Genomic DNA, 13,294 nt, shown 5'->3' with positions numbered 1-13,294 from the left:
ACACACACATATACATACACACACACACACACACACACACACACACACACACACACACACACACACACACACACACACACACACATATACATACACACTCACTCCACACACACACACACACACACACACACACACACACACACACACACACACAGAAAGCCCTCTGCTTAGGGACTGTTAGAATCATAAAAGTGAAAGGATAATATCAGCTTTTGAGGAGCATAAATAAATTAAGGTGAAAAATACAAAATGATCTACAAATGTATGCTAACTGATACAGTTTATTTGGCAACAGTGTATATAAGAAGTATCCATTTCACCTTAATACTAAAGAGAAAATTTGTAGGACAAAATGATGTATAATTATTTATCAATGGAGTAGCCAGCAAGGGAGCTTTATTGTTAATCTTTTAAGGAACTGTCTTTGGCCAGCTGAGGACAAAGGGATGTCAAACAACTTACTGAAGCCATACTGATTAAAACATGCCTCAGTGTTGTCTACAGATCAAAGGTGGAGAAACTGCTTAGCACAAATAATGTTTCATGGGACAATCGGGAAGGAAAATACTTTATCCGACATGAATGGTGCTGTATTCCCCAGTACTTCTACACTCACATACTTGAAAAAATAATGATGCTAGTATAGCTCCGATCTTACGCTGTGCTTCATTGGAATTTTAGACTTACCCTATGATCCAATGACCTTCTATTAAAATCTATTTTATTATTAGATTATCATAAAGAGGAGTATTTAAATAGGTTAAGCTATGAAATATAAAAATTGTGTAAAACTAAATACCTAGCACATAACATGTTCCAAGATATCCTTATATACAGAAATCTCCCTAAACTAGTAGTAGAATTTTAAAGATATAGGGACAGCAGCTGTATTTCTTTCCCTTTTCAGCATAATTTAAAGACAGTTGAGTACAACAGCATACCCAATAACATTGCAGTGTCCCACAATCTGCTGAAATATTCTGCTTTAGACAAACAGGGCCACTTTTTTTCTGTTTTGAAACAGCTTTTGTAAGGCACAGTGAAATTGTAGAAAGCAGAAACAGAAGGAGAGCAGAAACAGCTGTCTGTGTTCTGAAGACTGGCCATGCTGTTGCTGATTCTAATTACTGTGGCATTTGTCAAGGATGAATAACAGCAATATATTTTCCAAGATGTTCATGGACAGTTTTATGTTCTGCAGAGTCTGTGCACAAACAAGGCAGCTCACAGTCTGATGGCAGAGTAAAATGATTGCTGAAAGTTGTTGCCCATCAAAACTGTTGCTCATCAAGATTTCTTGATATCTACATCTTCAACTCTAGATGCATTTGCTATATAACTATTGTTTATATGTTTTATATGAACCATTATGGCATAATTTGCCTTTTACAAATAAAATTGTTCTGAAATAGTATTAATTCATAGAAATAGTACTGTCACATACAACAGAATCCTCTGTTTTACAGTTGCTGTTCCAGGTCTACCAATATTAAAAAATAAGAAGAAGAAAGTATACTTTGTTTCAATTTCTTAATTTGGAGTGTTGCTTTTTTCTGCACTAGCTGTCTTACTTGCTTTTTGCATGATTGCATAATACAGCTGATAACAATGCATTTTGCTTCAGTACCGATTTTTCTGAAGCATCAAGCATACCAATCCAAATCAGAGTACAACTTTGAAGAGAGTGATTTCAGCGCATCTCCAGAAAAATACTTTTAAGAGAATTTTCGCCAGCAACTGCAAACATTGCAGAAAATGGAACAAATGCGTCACAAATGGGCTTGATGTTGCAAAAGTATAACTGAAATTTCAGAATACATTAGAATAGTTATTATTTCAGTGACATACATTATGCATTATTACAACAAAAACTGCACTCTGTGCTTTTAATATTTAGTGAGACTGTGCTCTTTGCCAGGTCCATCTTGGCAATAGTAAACCAGCAACTCTGTTGACTCTTGGCTAATTGATAATTTACAATGCTATTGGCCATGCTGTTAAAGTAAATCAGTCAGTGAATACATTTAGTTCCTTAAGACAGCTTGTTCATAAATGATCTTTTTGATACTGTGTACTGTCAACTGCAAAATATGCGAGTGATTGTATATGCTGTGTTGTGCTGGATTTAAGCTTTCGGATTGGGCTGCATGGATACAGTTGCTCTTATTAGTTTAAAGTTATGCTGTGGTTGTGCTTTGCACCATGATTAAAACAACATTTTGGTCCTATAAAATTTTTCATAGCAATGCTGCAAACCTTGGGCAACATCTATGGTGCCTCAGGAAAGGTAAAACAAGAAAAAAACAGAATCCCATGGTATGCAGTTAAAAGCAGAAAAAACATCCTGCATTATGTCAGTTGTTGATCGTGATTTGTGTAAACAATAAACAATTGCCCTTATTTAATGCAGTTTACAACTTGTAATATCAATCTGAACTTATTTCTTATCCATCATGGTTTTCTTATGTTTGATGGTTATGGCTACACAAACACTTGTCCTGAACAGAGACACTGTTTTTTCAGGTCAACACAGACCTGTGACTTAATTAATATCAAGTGGATGAACTGGTTACATGTGACTTAACACAAAAAGTTACACTTGGCTTATGCAGAGCTGTGATGAAATGTCATCCATTGCCCTATGGTGTAACATTTCTTTTGCACTTTACAGAGTAACAAGTTTTACTATAGTTTCAAAAAGTACTGGTTGTTTACTGCACCTGACATGACTCTTGGCCTTATCAGTGCTAAGTCCAAACAATGCTAATTATCCATACCTTCTATCTATCCATAACTTGCATTTCACTATAGAATCTTTGCACCCAGAATTTGTTTTCTGCAGCTGTCCTTCCCAAAATTATACATACATACATACATACGCACAAGCCCCTCCACACACACACGCACACACACACACACACACACACACACACACACACACACACACACACGCCACACACACACTCGCGCAAACACACACACACACACACACACACACACACACACACACACACACACACATGCAGACACACACACACATGCACATGCATATGCACACATGCACACAAACACACACGCATAGGCACATGCACATGCACACATGCACAAAAACACCCACACACATGCACACACACGCACACACAAACACACATAGACAAAAACACACAAGCAAACAGACACACACACACACACACACACACACACCACAAACTCACTCACATAGTCATGAAACCATCTGTGAGAAAACCTGTGGATGTCTACCGAGTAGGCTCAGACTTTGAATTTACAAAGGGGAGAAAGCTAACTCCAACATGCCTTGAAAGACTTTAAGAAAAAAAAAGACTGCCTTAGCTTATAATTCCTATTATATAGACTAAAGACCAATTATCTGCTGAGCACATTGCTAACTAGTACTCAAAAAATGCAAGTTCAGCCTGGTGCTTTACTGATGGAATAGGGACATATGGAATGAGCTACAGATGCATTTCCCCATCCTAGGGAGGGGGGTAAATGGTTGCTCTGGTCATCTGATTACAATGCTTATTATATGGACTGAAGACAAATTTTCTGCCTTGCACATTTATTCTGATAACTACCCCTCCAAGAAAAAAGGCTACAGATACAACTGCAACTCTGTATTTACTAAAAAATACAATCACTTTATACACTGAGAAATGAAATATAATGCCCCTATCCACAGGAGTCCCAGGCATGTATGGGCTATTTCCTTAGCCCAGTTCTGTTCCATGGAAGGTAAAGCCCTAAGTAATAGCCAGACAATGCAAGTTCAGGTAGGGGCTCAACTACTGGAAGACATAGGCAAGGAACAAAGGGAGTGAGTAGCAGATGTTGATTTGCCCATCCTGGTCATCTGATGGGTACCATGCTAGTGGAAGTTTGACAGTCATCTGCATATGTGTGGAAGCATGCACATATCAAAACATGGTGTAGTAATAGCCTATGGCGGTGCAGGTCCTCACTTTTGCCACCAGGTTGGGGTTGAAGCCCTAAAGCAAAAGGCCGTAATGAATGCCTGGATGACAGCTTCTGTGATAGGCCCTTGGCCTGTAGAAGATGAATGGGCTCGTAAAAACTTTCACTCTTAAGGGAACAAATAGATTAATGAATTACCAAGAAAGCTGATGGGTGGCAGGCACTGGGGAAAAATATTATAAAATACTTCTTTGATTTCCAAAAAGCATTGGTTGTTGTCGTGAATATCACAAGTTATTTTCTCTCTGACCCTCCTCAGAAATCTAGAGATCATAAGCCAACAGAAACATCTGGTTCAAACCAACTTAATAAATAATCTTATACAAGAAGGGTGATTTGATAGCCAAAGTTAACTCATCTTTATGAAACACAGTGTAAAGAGCAGAGTACAGTAACCCCTGCACCTCTGAAACCATACATTCAAATGATGTATCTTCCAAGTAAACAATTTTCCACTACAAAATCTTCAAATAAACTGTCCCCAAAAGACTCAGAATGTAAACTGAATGAGTAAGGAAAGCTGAGGTTACCAGGGCGGCGTTAGACCTACCAGAACCAGCTTTGTCCTTCAGCCTTGCCATTTATAAGACTAACAGAACAATATAAAAAGGATGGAAATGCATAGCGGTGCTGCCTTGATCAGACTCATACTTTCATTCTTTGATTCGATCATTTTTTTTTAATTGAAAGAGTATGTTCCTGACTGGGAGCCCCAGATATCAAAGTTACTGAAGTAATTACTCCTGGAGATGGTTGCCACTCAAAGTTCACCTTCATCTATTTGTCAGTCAACCTGGTAGGACGTTTTCTCATACATGATATACACCATCACTGCCCTGCTCGCTACTACAAGTGCAGGGGCCTTCATTCTGCACAGCTAGTAAGAGACAGTGCTGCACTGTTTCTGTACTTAACACACTATGGTTGCGTTCACTCATATGCCCTGGAAAGCCACATTGTACAGTAGTTTGCAAAATGATGTGGTCAGTAGCAGTTCCCTCAGACTGGTGTAAACCTCCAGATGTCATGGATACCACAGTCCTGCAATGACAGAGTTTCCAGAATGTCTTCCCACATTTGAAGTATCTGTTATCTGCACCTCTGATGGAAGGGGATTCCGAGAATGGTCAGACCAAATTGGTGGGAGCATCACAATTCAATACTGAATACTTCTTGATCAGAAAGTAAATAAGAGGGAGTGGATTGTTCGTTTCATCCACCTATTGATTCTAGAAATTCCTGGAATAAAGTTGCATGGTCCTCTTGTGCAGTCTTGCATCCTGCATATTATACATACTGGTCAATATACATTTTATTTATCATTGATGGACAGCTACCAGGAAGGTATTCACTGTTCCAAGTGCTCCGGGGACTTTACTACCATTAAACAGTCTACAAGATGTTGAAAAATGCAAATATTGTTTAAACACAACCTCATCCATTACTGAAACTATGCATTTGTCAAAACAATGAGACTATTACCAGTAATGGGAAGAGAAACTGCAAAATGAGCATTCTGAAATTCTCTAGCATGACAGATGAGTTTAGCTTGTAAATATCTATAAATCATTCCCTCTTCCCGATTACTGGGTTTGAGAAGGAACCTTGAATAGTAACCTCAACTTTCAAGTGAAAAACTATCTTTTTTGTGACTTCAACAGCAGAATCCACACTGATAACCAATGACAATCAGAGATTGGGGCCTTTGTGCAAACTGACTGCACTTTGGCTTTAAGACCTACTATCACAGACACAGACTCACAGAGAGACAACACACACACGCATGCACACACATGCGCACACACACACACACACACACACACACACACACACACACACACACACACACACACACACACACACACACACACACACACACACACACACACACACACACACACACACACACACACACACACACACACACACACACACACACACACGCGCGCACACACAGTCAATACACTCTATATATCCATAAATCTGCAGGGGGAATGCCTCAATTACTTTGTCACCTGCATATACAGACTGCTGCAAGGCACAATGTCTTTACTAGAGGCAAAACCAACATGAGAGAATCTAACAACAATTTAGTGCAGGCCTGGCAGACAAAAGAGTACAATGTACAACTCCATGCAAAAAGAATGAGATTACCTCCAGTTAGTTACTGGGTATTTCTTTGTTTTATAATTTAATTTTATTTAATTTTATTTTGCATTTGTTAACCAGGGTAGAGGACTGATCCCATTGGAAGTATTTCTGTCTCAGTCAGGGGCATGACAAATTTATTTTTTTATTTTATTTATTGAAATTTGACTACTGAGAAAGTCTGACTGGATAGAAGTCCATTTTCAGTGGAGGCCCAGTGATAAAAGCTCCAAATTATTACAAAACATTTTAAGAATAATAATTTTGTTCTTAAATAATTAACAATATTGCAATATATATATATATATATATATATATATATATATATATATATATATATATATATACATACATACATACAGTGGATATAAAAAGTGTACACACCCCTGTTAAAATGCCAGGTTTTTGTGATAGAAAAAAATTAGACCACAATAAATCATTTCATAACTTTTCCCACATTTAATGTGACCTATAAGCTGTAGAATTCAGTTGAAAAACAAACAAATCTGTTAGGGGAAAATATAAAAAATAAAACATGTACAATAAGCTGGAGCATAAGTGTACACATCCTTAAACTAATACTTTGTTGAAGCACCTTTGGATTCAATTACATCAATCAGTCTTCTTGGGTAGGAGTCTATCAGCATGGCACATCTTGACTTGGCAATATTTGTCCACTATTCCTTGCAAAAGCTCTCCAAATCTGTCAGATTGGGAGGGCATCTCTTGTGCACAGTCCTCTTCAGGTAACCACCCAGACTTTCTAATGGATTTAGGTCTGGGCTCCGGCTGGGCAGTTCCAAAACTTTAATTTTCTTCTGGTGGAGCCATTTGTTGATTTGGATGTATGCTTGGGGTCATTGTTGTGTTAAAAGGTGAAATTGCTAGCAGATGCCTGAAGGTTTTGGGCCAAAGGTGACTGGTATTTGGAACTGTTCATAATTCCCTCCACCTTGACTAAAGTCCCAGTTCCAGCTGAAGAAAAGCAACCCCAAAGCATGATACTACCACCACCATCCTTCACCATGGTGACGGTTTTCATTTGATGATGCAAAGTGTTGTTTTTGTGCCAAATGTACCTTTTGGAATTCTGACCAAAATGTTCAACCTTGGTCTCATCAGACCCTAACACATTTTCCCATATGCTTTTGGGAGACTTGATGTATTATTTTGCAAATTTTAGCCAGGCCTGGATGTTTTTCTGTGTAAGAAAAGGCTTCCATCTTGCAACACTACTCCATAGTCCAGACATATGGAAAATATGGGAGACTGTTGTCACATGTAGTACACAACCAGTACTTGCCAGAAAATCCTGCAGCTCCTTCAGTGTTGCTGTAGGTCTATTGGCAGCCACCCTGACCAGTTTTTGTCTTATCTTTTCACCAATTTTAGAGGGGCGTCCAGTTCTTTGCAACATCACTGTTGTCTCATATTTTCTCCACTCTTTGATGACTGTCTTCACTGTGTTCCATGGTATGGAAATTTTTTTATACCCTTCTCCTGACTGATACCTTTTAACAATGAGATCCCTTTGATGCTTTGTAAGGTCTCTGAGAACCATGGCTTTTTCTGTAACAGGCATCTAAAGTAAACTAGAGTAAATGTCAGGAAATTCATACTAGGGATAGCTGAACTTAATTTGGAGTTAATCAGAATCTCTTTATTTGGTGGCAGGTGTGTATCCAAGAAGACTGAATGCTGTAATTATATCAAAAGGTGCTGCAACAAAGTATTAGTTTAAGGGTGTGTGCACATGTATGCAACCAGCTTATTGTATGTTTTTTATTTTATATATTTTTTCGGGTCCCCTTCAGTTGATTGAACATTTACAGCTTCGAACCACATATGGCCAAAACCACTGATCCCGGGAACTATCAACCTATTAACCTGATGAGCCTGGTCTACAAAGCCATGGAATGTATCATCATGGAACTCATAAACAAAGACATTGGTAACCTCCAAACTCTGAATCCCACCCAGTTCGGGTTTGTGAAAGGCAGATCATGCCTCCTGAACCTGATTGACTTCTTTGAGGCAGTCACCAAAGCCGTAGATGAGGGTAAGGTGATTCACACAGCCTATCTTGACCTCGCCAAGGCTTTCAACACCATCCCCCATTCTGGAATTATAGCTAAACTCACTAAACTAGGTATAAATCCCTACGTCACAAGATGGGTTGCCAACTGGCTCACTGACAGAACCCACACTGTAAAAGTTGCAGACTCCAAATCTGACCTCAAAGCAGTGACAAGTGGAGTACCACAGGCTTCCATCCTGGGACCTCTCCTGTTTGGTATCTACTTCTCTGAAGTACAGGCTAACACAGAAAGCCTCTGGCTAATGAAGTTCGCAGATGACAGCAAACTAGGAGCCATAGTCAAGTCCCCAAATGATGTGGACATCTTACAGAAGGGCCTCACTGAGACAGATGCCTGGTGTCAGAGCCATGGCCTCAAGCTCAATGCCAAAAGGTGCAGTGTCATCCCCTTTGGTAAAAACTCTGTACCCATGAACTACCACATAGGCAGCAATCTACTTAACACTGAATGCATGATAAGAGACCTTGGGACCCAGGTGGACAGTAGTCTCTCCTTTGATAGTCGCATCGCCACAGTAGTCAGGAAGTCCTTCTACATAGCACACCTCATCATAAAAGGGTTCTCATCCAGGAAAACGAGGTAATTGTTCCTCTCTACTTGTCACTCATTAGACCTATTATAGAGTACAATGCCCCTTTTGGAATATACCTCATAAGACAACTGCAGCAGCTGGAAAGGCCACAGAAGTACCTCACAAAGGGGATTACTGGCCTCAAACAAATGCTCTGCACTGACCACCTCAAAAAAATCCAGCTTTACTCCTTAGCAATCGCGTACTCCAAGATGATCTCTGCCTAACATATAAAGCTATGTCAAACCCAGAGCTGTTGGACATGCTACACCTAAAGAAATCCCAAACCCTCTGAGCTACATGGTCTAGGGACCTAAACCTTGTCACCACAATAAACAGGACACGCTGGAGGGATAGATTCCTGTCCCAGAGACTTCCTATACTCTGGAACAAGCTATCCATCTATGTCAAGCAAAGTTCTTCATTAGCACTCTTCAAGAAAAATGTTGATGAGTGGATGGGAAATAGGAATACACCCCGGGGATCACTTCTGTGTCTCTGCTGGACAGTGGTACAGGAAAATAACTTTCTTGGGTGGCGTAAGCTATGGAACCTTGCTGGCTAGGCTTACGTAGACCCTTGGGCCGATAGCCTAGTACCTACCTATGAACCTATGAAGGGTACCCAACTCTTGAATATCAACCCTGAAAGTAAAATGTCTCCTCCTGGGTCCATCATTTGGAGACAGCAAACTTCTTACCTTGTCAGTCCTGGGCTGAAAACCATAGTATAACATGCATTATGCTTAAAGACTCATTCTTTTATTTATCCTATACTTAATTCCCAGTATTATAAGCCACCTACCTGGTTGCAACCCTTTCCACAATTGGAAGGTCCCGTATCTTTGCACTAATATTCCATAAGAAAGACTGTTTCTTCAGTAATTCAAATTATTATCCATGTTTATTAAGATTCTTGAACTCAGGCATTAAAAAGTGAAAAAAAAAAATATATATATATATATATATATATATATATATATATATATATATATATATATATATATATATATATATATATATATATATATATATATATATATATATATATATAAAATGTAAAAAATATACATAAAATTGATCTGTGATAGAGCATTGTACCATTAGACATCACACTGGGAATCATTGAAAACTGTTAATGCATACTGCTGACTTTAACAGTATTACTAAAAATGTTTTTGCTGACTAGCTCTGAGATCCCATAATTTTGGAGAAAGGAGAACTTTTCTAACTGCCACAGATCCTCAGTCTTGCTGAAATAACTCAGTATTTTTATGAGAAATAAAAGAGTCACTTAAAAGAAATTGATTATTCCCATATTGCTAATATACTGTGTTATGCTTAGCATGTAGCACCATACAATGGAGGTTATAGAAATCACAAGCTGGTATAAATAAATGGGATTGTAGATAGTTCATAAAACCAGTCATATCCATTTCTCCAATATTACCACGAAGAATTAAGATTTAAAACAAAAGCAGGTAGCATGGTGACCACTTATAAATACGAAAAACGTACCCATCTTGTTTATTTGTCCACAAATTGCACTCCATCTAACATAGTATTTCTTGATAGATCACAAAACTCTGATAAATTGTCATAAACAACAGCAGATTTAATGTGCCCCACAAAGTGTATCTTCTCTGCTAATCTGTCAAAATATTGCTCTCCTTTTCTGATGGAACAGAAACAGTAAATCTGCTCATCTTGCTTGGCCTGACAGACAAAATGTTAACTTCACTTGAGATCAAGAATAAACTGTTTAAACTAACCTCAAAATTGTTCAAGTGCAGCAAAATATCAACCAGACCAGAGAAATGAAATAATTCTGTCAAGATGCTGTAATGCAGACTTTTCTTAAAGCCGCAGATTGTCTGTTCAGCGGTGGAAGACAAATCAGTTGGGGTACTTGTAAACATGACTTTATTTCTTCTAGCAGTTTCTGGACATCTAATGGGAATGTTTACTTATTTAGTGCAAACGTCATATTAGCTGATGTGGCCACATGGCTTCTCTTGGGGATTATTTTGTTGGCAGTGTTCTTTTACCGATACGCATTCTTGTATTTGATGGGGTTTTTTTTCCATTTAGGATATGTAGCAATCGGTAGTATCCATAGTGCTGGACCTGTTTGTTACTCACTCTATTTCTTGATGTTGTAGTTTCATTAATTCCTGTTCCTCTATTTTGCCAGATATCAAATTAAAATTTTCTGTGGGATTGTCATCTGGTTGAACAGTAATGACATATGTGCATAGTTATCTGGCAGTTTTTTTAGTTTTTGTTCCTTCTAAAATATTGTATTACTCTTTTATCAGCTTTCCTGTTTTTTTTATTGGTCTACAACATGTCATTGTGTTTAGAATACACACATTTTTTGCTTTTGTATAAATTGATTAGGAATGTCTCTTGCTTTTATGACATATGCATTTGCTATTATACTTTTGTAAGTAATACCCAGCTCAGATGTTTCTACTACTAGGAATGGATTAGTAGTACCATACGGATATATTGTTGCATTGTAATCTCTGAATAGAATTATTGGTTTGAAGGAGTGAGTCACTGTATTATAAACTATGTTAACTGCTGCATCTGGACCATTAAGAATTTCTGCTATGATTTTCATTTTGGCTTTTGCTTCTGGCTGACTTTTGTATATTGTATTTATAATACTATAGACACAATTATTGCTGTTTCTGTTTCTCTCTATGATTTACTTTTGATTCCTCTGAACAGGTTTCCTGTACCCTATCTTCTTTTATCTCAATTTGAGTTCTCTAATATTTACTATTTGCATGGGTAATCATGTTGTAAATTAGATTTAAGCTACACCATTTTGCAAAAAGTTTTTACTTTACATGAATAACACATTTTTTGTTGCTCACTGACCATGGTTCTTTGTGAGGAAAAGATTCAAAATACTGCCTGCACATTTACCCATTGCTTTTTTGTTGAAGTTATATGACTTCTGTTATGCTTCTAGTCAGTGAGTTTTCCTACAATATTCTTGTGTTTTGCCTTTTTTATTTCATGTATTTCTGTTTTATATTTAAAACAATTCTTTTTGATTGGCCATCTGAAATGCTGGTCTTTTATCTTATTTGACCAAAACCTATAAACCTTTATCATTATATAAATTCCTTAGATTTTCTGCTAATAAACTGAAATATATTTGTTTTGATATTTTGATCTGTGTTGTTGAAACTATGCATTGTAGGTATCATTTTAACCTGGCGCAAAAAAGATTTAATGTTGCTGTGCGGTCCTATTTAGTCTTTCTGAATTTGTTGGCTTGATGCTGTATATTTTTCTTTGATTAAAATGCCTTAGTAATGTTTGAATATCTTCATGTTTGCTTTTGAGTTCAGCTTAGTCTTGAACACTTATGTCATATTCACCCTTCTCATGTAGTAAAAGTACCTTTAACCTAGCTACCAAATTTAGTAATTGGTTTTCTCTGCCCTGGTCCTAATGAAAGATAATCCACATGTGTATTACTCTAAGGCACATAGCTGCACTGGCATCCTTATTAAACTTGTTGTTTTATTGCTTCTCTACAACATTTAGCAATAATAACGAATGAAATAATGTACTTTGACTGAAATTTTTGTAAACAAAAGAATGATGATAAAAAGACAGCAAAGAACACATCTGAAAGCATTAAGGAAGTTGGCTGTAAGTTTGGATATGTAACGACTATGTTATTTTTTGAAAACTTTTTTATTTTAATATAAAAACAACAAATTAAGGAACACACAAGAAAAAAATATTTACAAAAGTGTTTTCATCAAACAAATAAAATAATTTGCAATTGCTATTAGAAGAAGGACAAAACATACAATTGTAATAAATATTTTCCTAACAAAATATGTAGTTTTACCCAATAGTTATTTTCAGGAGTGGTCTTACTCATTCTCATCTTAATAGTAAATAATTCAGAGCAATATTTATACATTCTATAAAAGAGGGAGTAATTTCATTTTTTTTTTCATAATAAGTTTTTTGTTATAGCTAAAAGGCTCCATGTTATCCCACTAAGCAGTCTTTAAAGCATATTGGATTGCACCTAAATTTATTTGGTAATATGCTTACATTCCCATCCATTTCATCTGTAGAGCAACAGTTACTTAATTGCAGTTACCAAAAACTTGGAAACAATGTGTTATGTATGCCTCCTGCCAAGTGTAGAGTATAAACTAAGCATATTGTTAGTTCATAAAGGGAACTGAGCTAAGAACAAAATGGAACAGTTCTATTTCTCTTAACCTTTAGGTAACAAGGACGTTATCCTTTTAATGCAGATCATGGCCTTGTTTCAGTTATTACCTCCCCTTACCCCTCCTTTTTCATTGTTACCTTTGTCTATATATACCTGGCAGCTCTTGTTTGCTATGGCTGCATCTTTTATGGAAATGTAATGCAGCAACAGAATGCTTGACAAATTAAGCAGCATGCTGTCACTTTTGATATTATATGCAGTTATC

The 13,294-nt window shown here is 37.2% G+C and overlaps 1 protein-coding gene across 7 annotated transcripts in view; it reads left to right on the top strand.

Annotated features, from left to right (window-relative positions):
- Nucleotides 1-13,294, top strand: part of EVL (Enah/Vasp-like) — a 1,573,360-nt gene that overhangs the window by 851,375 nt on the left and 708,691 nt on the right. The gene's annotated exons all lie outside the window — the stretch shown is intronic.

The sequence above is a fragment of the Protopterus annectens genome, chromosome 6.part0 (assembly GCF_019279795.1).
Source record: "Protopterus annectens isolate FY-2018-M chromosome 6.part0, PAN1.0, whole genome shotgun sequence".
In the NCBI taxonomy this organism is placed as follows: Eukaryota; Metazoa; Chordata; order Ceratodontiformes; family Protopteridae; genus Protopterus; species Protopterus annectens.
The sequence above is the reverse complement of the archived record's forward strand: the minus strand, read 5'-3'. Positions and strand labels throughout refer to the sequence as shown.